Source organism: Leuciscus leuciscus (assembly GCF_965113295.1).
Source record: "Leuciscus leuciscus genome assembly, chromosome: 9".
Taxonomy (NCBI): Eukaryota; Metazoa; Chordata; class Actinopteri; order Cypriniformes; family Leuciscidae; genus Leuciscus; species Leuciscus leuciscus.
Genome location: NC_138733.1, coordinates 2,999,971 through 3,008,962, shown reverse-complemented (window position 1 = coordinate 3,008,962; position 8,992 = coordinate 2,999,971). Strand labels below are relative to the sequence as shown.

The window sequence follows — 8,992 nt, the reverse complement described above, 5'->3', positions numbered from 1 at the left end:
TGCAGTAAGAGTTGTCTGTCTGCAAATATGGAATTTAATAAAAAAAACTGGTGGACTGGCGACGAGTTTCAGGCTTTATTAAGGGTATTTGTGGAAGAGGAAACTTTCTGCGCGTTCGTCCCAGCCATCTCACGGTCAATGTCTGCAATAGCTGATAACATACAAATTTTATATCTAACGTTAGCATTACGAGCTTACTGAACACGCTTTATCAGTGCTCGTCTCTTTTCTGCCACAGCTTTTATTATTAAGTCATTATGTTTACACATTGTCATCTATTGCAAGGCACTCCAAACCATGTTACAAATTTACTATAACAGGATTGAAATAGCGCTTTGAGGTTAGAGTAACAAACAACTAGACTGTCACTATTTATGATTGATAGACGGGGTTCAGGCTTTTTTTAAGCGTATTTGCGAAAGAGGACATTTTTGCGCGTTCGTCCCAGGCATCTCACAATAACTGATAACATATACGTTGTAATTTTATAAGCATACGAGCTTTCTGAACACGCTTTAGTATCAGTGCTCGTCTATTTTGTTTTGTTAATTACCTCGTTAGTGAACCAATACATAACTGCAGCACAGTTTGAATCTCATTATAAATGTGGCGCTCAAAACTGATTACTGTCCGTCGCAGACTGGGAGGAGCAGTTGCGCGCAGTTTACCTTCCCGGTACTTTAGACCGCGGTGTAAACGCAGAAAGCAACCGGTCTGGGGCAAAAAAAGTTCCTGGGAAAAAAGTTCCTGGGACAAATTGTTCCGGGTAATTTCGGTGGAAACGCGGCTATAAGCCTCTAATGACAGTTAGTTGACACGTTGCTGCAAAGTTACTTACAGTTAGTAGAATGTCTAAAGTGGACTATCGAAATAAAGTGTTACCCAAACGATGAGTGTTTGTAAGAAATATACCAATATTTTAAACGTTTTAACCCGTAGACTATCGCTTCAATCTGCCTATACTCCTCTATGGCTCTTTTCATCCTGTCCTGCCTCCACTGATTAAGTTTCTTTCTCTTATCCTTTCCCTGTTTCTGCCTCTCTTTCTGCGTCTGACAGTCTGTCCCTGTCTTTCTCACCTTTGCCATTGTGATCTGAAATACATTTCATTGAATTAATAAGATGCGTAAAATAAAGTGGAATGGCTTTATTGGTTTTCTACTGCATTTTAAAATTCAGAGCTATTTTTCATTTTAAGTCAACTACCTACCTTTGACACACACACACACACACACACACACACACACACACACACACACACACACACACACACACACACACACACACACACACACACAAGAGCCTTCAAACCGCCCTCCAAGAATAAAAAATTCACCTGACTAAAAATCTGCATTAACAGTAATATTGCATTACAAGACTAAAAGCATGTAAATAACCATGTCTGTCCCACAAACCCCCACCACACATTTCTGACTCACTGAAGTACTGTCCCACATTAGGCTGATCATGCTGTCCCGGATTTGGAAACTCCTTAATATCAAATTTGTTCAAACTCTATGTCACTGGCCTTCGGATGGTCTTCACACAAGGTGCCTTCTGTTTGATGATTGCTCCACCCTCAAATATGATTGGACATTTGATAGGTCACGTGATTTTGATCACATGACACCACAGCTTTGTCTAACCCATAGTTTCACTGTCATTCATGTATTTATGGGGGACGTACAAACACTAGACCTTAGGTGTCCCACATTAGGCAGTGTCCCACATTAGGGCAATTCACCCTACAATAGTTGGATCTAAGTATTTATTCACGTGAAATCTCTCGGCACTAACAACACATATTAGATCATTAAACGACAAATTAAACCCAATGTACTATTTAAATCGATTGCTGGACACCGTAATGTTATTTAACACATATATCTACAAATTCCACTGTCAACGGTTTTGCTATAATAATACTTCATAGGCTATAATACTGTATGTAATTATATCAAAGGGAGATAAACAACTGAATATTAAGGGATGCAAACTTGTAACATTTAAGTGAAATTTACTTTGAGATAAGTTTATCTGTCATATAGCCGATACAAATGTCAAAGACAGTTTGTACATTGAATTGCATTTGGTTGAGGCTGAGAAAGAATGCCTGAATGTGGAATGTCTGTGTATTTTGAGTGTAAATGCTTTTTTCTATATTACTCTTATATAGGGTTTGTATACGGAAGATTTAAAAATGTATTTGTAAATGTATCTTTTGTATAAATAATAAAGCAATGTTAACTGAATGTGATGTGTGTTTAATACATTATTACCTATACAGACTAATTTATCAAATAAGTGATAGATTTTTAAAACAAGTAGAAAATGTGTTTATGGAAGCTAACGTCATTTACACTATTGAAATCAACATCGTTTCAACGTTAGGAAAGCGTTGCGTTGATGTTAGTTTTGAATATGTTAATTCAATGTCAGTTTGCTATCTGGGAAACCTAATTCATATCATACAGATGTGATCAAACAAAGTCCTCTTTATGATTTATTATCAGGAACTCTGCTTTGCAGAAAGATAAATGAGTGACAAAACTGAACAAATGAAGGCAAGGATGAACAAATAAAAAGAATGAATTAACAAACTAAAGAGAGAGAGAGAAAAATGTATTAACCAAAGAATATAAAAATCAATAAATTAACACAGATAAAAACAAACAAAAAAAGACGCAAGAGCTTTGTTTCTGCAAAAAATAAATAAACATAATTTACCACTTTATTTACAAAATATTCTCCAACGCGCGTTCATTCACAGCTCTCATACGCATGCGTCGTGGTGCTCTCGTGAACGCGCGTCTCTGTTCACGTCTCTCTCTCTCTCTCTCTCTCTCTCTCACACACACACATAGAAAGTGAAAGTAAGTTCTCCTACCGCCATTTTGAGCAGACACAATATGAATAAGAAAGAGCATCAAACGGTCAACGTTTAAGAAGGAATGTATCTTTATTAAAGCTGGAGGATTTCAGAAACTTTGTCTGGTAAAAGTTTGATCAAGGTGAGTGTTCAAGGTGACTTTCTTATATTAACATGAATCTCTGGAGGGCATTTTAAGTGATTGCTTGTTTGATATAAAATCTTTAATAACGGGTTTCTTTCACTTCAAGATTTGTGTTTCGTGATGTCTGTGATTCTTCAGAAGTTTGACAGCATGTGTGTAAACATGTATAGGCCAATTCACACCTCACACAAACACGGTTTATTCCCCTTCAAATCAGTGTGTGTGTCGATGTGTGTCGGGGTTTGTTTTCTTTTCACCTGAACATGTTCAATCAGCGTTTCTCGGTGTCAGTTATTTTTCATAAAATTCTAAATGCAACGGTGGACTTTGCTGGTCTCTGCGGGGTGAAGGCCCAGTGAGCTTACAAGACAATGTAAAGACGAACTTTTTTTTATCTAGTTATCACTGGACTACTTCGCTCTCGCATCTCCCAAAAGTTTTTTTTTTTTTTAATTTTCTTGACCCATTTTAATGGTTTAATTAAATTGTTGTAACCAATTATTTAAAATGTAATGATTTAAGCAAAACTTTCTTCAAAGTTAAACCAAACTTTTATTTTGACGGGTTGCCGTGTAGACCTTTGAGTCTCTCTGTGTTTTATGATATGACGATAGTTTTTCTCAAATGAAGCTAAAATGCTGCTGAAGTGACTCTCAGAGCGGCTGTGTTGATGAAGTGCATTAATGTCCTCATATAGGCTGAAAACATCGCGAGTGTGTGGTAGCCTAAATGAAACAGCGCGTCTGTGCCATTCATTCACAGAGACACGCAGAACATACATGATTCCTATTTAAATAGTCTTTATGCAGTTTAATATTGATACTGGTCTATATCGCAATTTTATTTAAGTTTACTGACCTAGTGATGTTACGTATGACACTGAAGCTTCGATGCGCGTATCACACAAGCGACACAATGGGCTTGTTCGACTTCATGCAGCTCTGCGCAGAACGATCGGCGGCTGACTTGAAGCAGTGCATGCCGGTTAGAAATTTTGTCCGACTTGATACAGCGCCGACGCCACGTGACTGTGACGTTTGGCATCAAAGTACCGCGAGAGCGTTTCGAGAGTAGCCGGAGAACTCAGCCAGCGCAGCTTCTCAAGAGCGGCTGCACTGGGCTGCAGGAGGGCTGATGACGACACAGCTGTTCCACGATTGGCTATTCCTATTAGGTGTGTTGGACATCGGCTGCGGCTGGATGTAACCGATCGGCGAGAGTAGCCGTGTGCAGGCGGGGAGGAGCTGCAAACGGAGACGTGAAGTCGGACACTTTCTGGTTCCCGTAGTGACCGCTCACGTGGTGTTTGCATACTTTACCACAGCTGAAGTGAAATAAATGTAATATTGGCCAAATAATACACAGATGTTTCAGAGACATTTTCATTCAATATGCCTACTTTATGTACTGCTTCATACAGCGTCTGTTTGAACAAGAATAAAGTTCAACATAAGCAACTATCAATGAAGTGGAGTCTACGTTTTTTAAGCAGTTTTAATTTGATAAACATGACACAATATAACATGACAACGACATGAAAAGAGTGTTCACTGTTATAATAAACTGATTTGAGAGCATTAGAGGAACTAAAGGTGTTCGAATAAACACGAAACACACGTGATCGTTGTCATGCGGTGAATCCGGCCAATCGTGGGACAGCTGTGTCGTCATCAGCCCTCCTGCAGCCCAGTGCAGCCGCTCTTGAGAAGCTGCGCTGGCTGAGTGAATGCTCTCGCGGTACTTTGATGGCATATGTCACAGTCACGTGGCGTCGGCGCTGTATCAAGTCGGACAACATTTCTAACCGGCATGCACTGCTTCAAGTCAGCCGCCGATCGGTCTGCGCAGAGCTGCATGAAGTCGAACAAGCCTAATTTCTAGTGAAGCCCCGTATCGGGGCGTGTATTGGTTTACTAGAGTCACGTGATCGATGACAAACGAAGCCTCACTTTCTGTCAAATCACGTGCGCGTTTCGCTTTGGGTGTCAGAAGGCTAGAACTCCAGGGCCCGTATTCATAAAGAATCTTAATGCAAAGAGTAGCTCCTAGTGACAAAATTCTAAGAAAATTCTTAGAAATGTGGGCGTTTACTCTTAAAATTAAAGAAAAAATCCTAGTAAAGAAAAAAGTAATTCAGAAAGCATCTTAACCCTTAAAAGAGCTCTTAAGGTCAAAATTGTTAGGAGCACGGACGAGGACTTTTAAGTGGCTTAAGAGTTTCTTTAGCAGAGGAGAAAATGGCAGAAAGACGAAGAGGGAGAAGAAATGTGTTGCAGACAATGAATAACAGTGAGTTAATAAGACGCTATATATTAGATCGTGCAGGGATCATGTTTGTGACTGATCTTATTAGAGACGCGCTAACATCTCCGACACAGCACAGAAATGCCATAGCGCCAGAAATTAAAGTAATCACTACATTACGATATTTGGCAACTGGGAAAATTCCATGTTTGATACATTAAAACCAACATTCAAACCACCACTTAAATAGACATGCCAGCAATCAGTGTAATTGGCTTAGAATGATAAAAATTGTTCCACTCTTTCCAATCAAATACCTTATAGGAAATTAACAGCATGGTAAATTAAAAAAAAGTATTTATATAGACATATATAATGTGTGTGTGTGTGTGTGTGTGTGTGTGTGTGTGTGTGTGTGTGTGTGTGTGTGTGTGTGTGTGTGTGTGTGTGTGAGAGAGAACGGTCAAATAGGAAAAATTACGCATGTAATTTCAAAGTGAAGGCTTAGAATAGACCCTATACTTAAAATCACTTTTTTTTTTTTTTTTTTTGGACAACCAACCAATCACAGTCTTCAAAAGATTGCGTCATACATAGCAACGGGGTCAACCCCGCCTCCTTACTAAGATGAAAGTTTTTGTCTTTTCCTTACTCAGAGTTGCTCTCAGATCGGTCCCGAATCGCTTTTAAGCTAAGACTCCTACGTAAAAGTTTTTTAGCTAAATTAAGAGTTTTCTTAGAGGATTCTTAGAATCTTTATGAATACGGGCCCAGATCTTATTTAACGAGTCATTGCTGGCTCAGTCTGGTTGATGTGTTTGTGAGGAGAGTGCTGTACTTTGAAAGTTAATCAATATATTACATTTAAATAACCAACATTTATTTTTCACTACTTAGGCTATTATTTTTTGTTGTTTTTGTGTCTTTTTGTTATTATAAAATCTTTGCATTTTTTGGTGATTTTAGGTCATTTGGTGTTGGTATTTGGGTTTAAGGTGGGATTAGGGGGGAAGGGATAGGGTGTTGGTGTTTGGTGAAGGGTTTGTATTTAGAGCAATGGCATTAAAAACTTTATCACCTTTCTGTCATTCCTACAGTTAAGCACTATCAGTAACAAGTGTCATAAGCGCATTTAATAACAGATGATCCTATCAGACAATGTCCTTATTCAGTGTGTGTGTGTGTGTGGAGAGAGAGAGAGAGAGAGAGAGAGAGAGAGAGAGAGTAGGCCTACATTAAATCGTGTTGAATCATATAAGCTTATATTATATTTTATTGTCACACTTTAATGGGAAAATGAATTTATTTAATGAACAAATCAAACACAAACATGTAAGGCTTTTATTTGTACACATAACATTGAAACTATGGAGTGTGTTGTGGTTGCTGCATCTGCCAGAGCTTCTAACACAGGCTTCTGGCTGCTTTATTTTAAATAACCACCAGATGGCGCTGTTCTCGACCAGTTCTCGACACTCTCGAAGCTTTGAATCTTTTCCCGGAACAGTCAGGAGAAAGCCTCAGTGATTCATGAGGCTTCATTTCCCCATCCCTATACTGACCTACTTTTCATCTAAAGGTAACTAAGTGACCACCGGAAGTGCGAATACACGGCCTGGCGATTTTGAACGTTCCGAAACCAGGAAATGAGATAAAGGCCTATTAAGAAGGTTTAATCAAAAATCATTTAATTTAGTGTGTGAATGTTTCTTCATTCAGAGTCAGTGGAGGAGATCAAACTCATCAGATTCTCCTTTATCTTCATCATGGCTGATTCACAAGGATCCAGAGATGGAGATTTTCCTCCAGGATGCAGGTACTTTCAACAAACACTGTTAAATATTGTGTTACATCACATAAAAAGGGTTACCCACCCCACAGACACACAGATCAAATAAAGTGTACAGAATTTTTATTTATTTTTTTGCCTGTGTTTTTGTTTTGAAACTAACATGAAATATTAAATAATAAAAAAAAATAAAGTTTCTTCAAAGTGCTTTTTGATGAAAGATGAATGTTTATATTAATATGGTTCCTCTCACAAAGAATGAACACAGTAATCTAAAGGATTAAACTGAATCTGTTCTCTGTTCCAGTTCAGTCCAGCAGAAGAGCTCAAACCCAGAGTCCAGCTGTGTGTCTGTGAAGAGTAACTGCTCTATGGATCATCCAATAATGTTTAAGAGTGGAGACACACGGCCTGATCTCAGGTATATCATTTCTATAAAAAGTTATGCTTATAGTATTTTATTTTATGAAATCATTATTCATATACAGCAGTTTAATGATCTTAAGTTCAAATCCTCTCAGTTTCAGTCTATTAAAGGGGTGGTTGATTTTGATTTGACTTTTCTAACTTTAGTTAGTGTGTAATGTTGCTGTTTGAGCTTAAACAACATCTGCAAAGTTACAACGCTCAAGTTCAAAGCAAAGGGAGATATTTGCTTTTAAAGAAATCATTTTAAGCACTACAACAAACGTCTGGTAGAGACTCGGCTGAACGATTTTGGAAAATAATCTAATTGCAATTTTTTTTTCCAATATAGCGATTACATTTAAGTTCTTTATCTTCTGTATTATTCGACAAAGACAAGCAATAAATCATTGTATAGTAGGGATGGGAATCTTTAGGCATCTCATGATCTACTTTTTTCTTAATTAATCTTATTAATAACACTTAAAATCTTTATTTAATTACATGTGTAATTATACGTATTTAAAAAAATAATTATTAAAAAAAACATGTTACATGTTCAGATTTTTAACAGGCTATATAAACTAATAGCTTCAAAATATAAAAGCTAGTAAATAACAAAGAGAAAAAAAAAACAACATATTACAAGCAATAAACAAAGAGTGCTTTCAGTATATAAAAGGCTGTCTGAACGCTTTCCATTCAAGAGCTGTGAGTGATTTTTTTTCTCAGTTTAGATACGATAAGCTGCATTCACACTAATGCACAGGGGCCGTATTCACAAAGCATTTTATCTTACCGCTAGGAGTACTCCTAAATCGCACTAAAAGATTTTAGCTAGGAGTTTTCTCTTAAAAGTTATTCACAACGCCTTTCAGACCTACTCTTAGTAAAGAATAATGACAACTCCTAAACTAAGAGTGAGCCTTCGTTGCTATGGATGACGTCATTACTCATGCACGAGCTTGACTGAAGTGACCGCCTTGATTGGCTGATGATTGTAACGCGGGAATGATTCCAAACACCTCCCCTACGATGATGAGTGACAGGTGACAGGTCTGAGAATGCGTGCGCTACACAAGTAGTGCGAAGGACGGAAGATGATGAATAACTGAATAAATAGCCTAAATGAATAAAGAGTAAGGCAAAACAAATAGCCTAGTAGCCTAATGAAACATATGGATTGATGCAATATCTTTGCAACATTATTGAATTAATCTGTCACTATATGCCTCTGCCTACGTTTGCAAAGAGTAGAACATTTTAATTTGATTCACAATGAAAAGTTACAATTAGTTTACATGCAGTGAGTAGCCTAGTTTTGGTTGTTGTTGGTGGCGTTATTGCATCTCTAGTTATGCCTACAATGCAAAATTGTTCCCTCGCGATGGGAAGCTCCTGTAGCGCCGCATACGCATTTCAAAACATTGCGACGTGAAATGCCACAGAAAGTGGTTTGTGAATAGGTCTTAGTGAGTTAGGAGTCCTCTCGACTTCTTTTAAGCTGTCCCAGGCTTAGGTGCTACTTTTAGGGCTAAAA

The 8,992-nt window shown here is 37.9% G+C and overlaps 1 long non-coding RNA gene across 1 annotated transcript; it reads left to right on the top strand.

Annotated features, from left to right (window-relative positions):
* Positions 1-2,852: 2,852 nt before the first annotated feature.
* LOC309506439 lies at positions 2,853-7,473 on the top strand. Its single transcript, XR_014208734.1, has 3 exons — positions 2,853-3,011; positions 6,978-7,074; positions 7,355-7,473. It is a non-coding gene; the product is annotated as an uncharacterized lncRNA (long non-coding RNA).
* Positions 7,474-8,992: the final 1,519 nt, after the last annotated feature.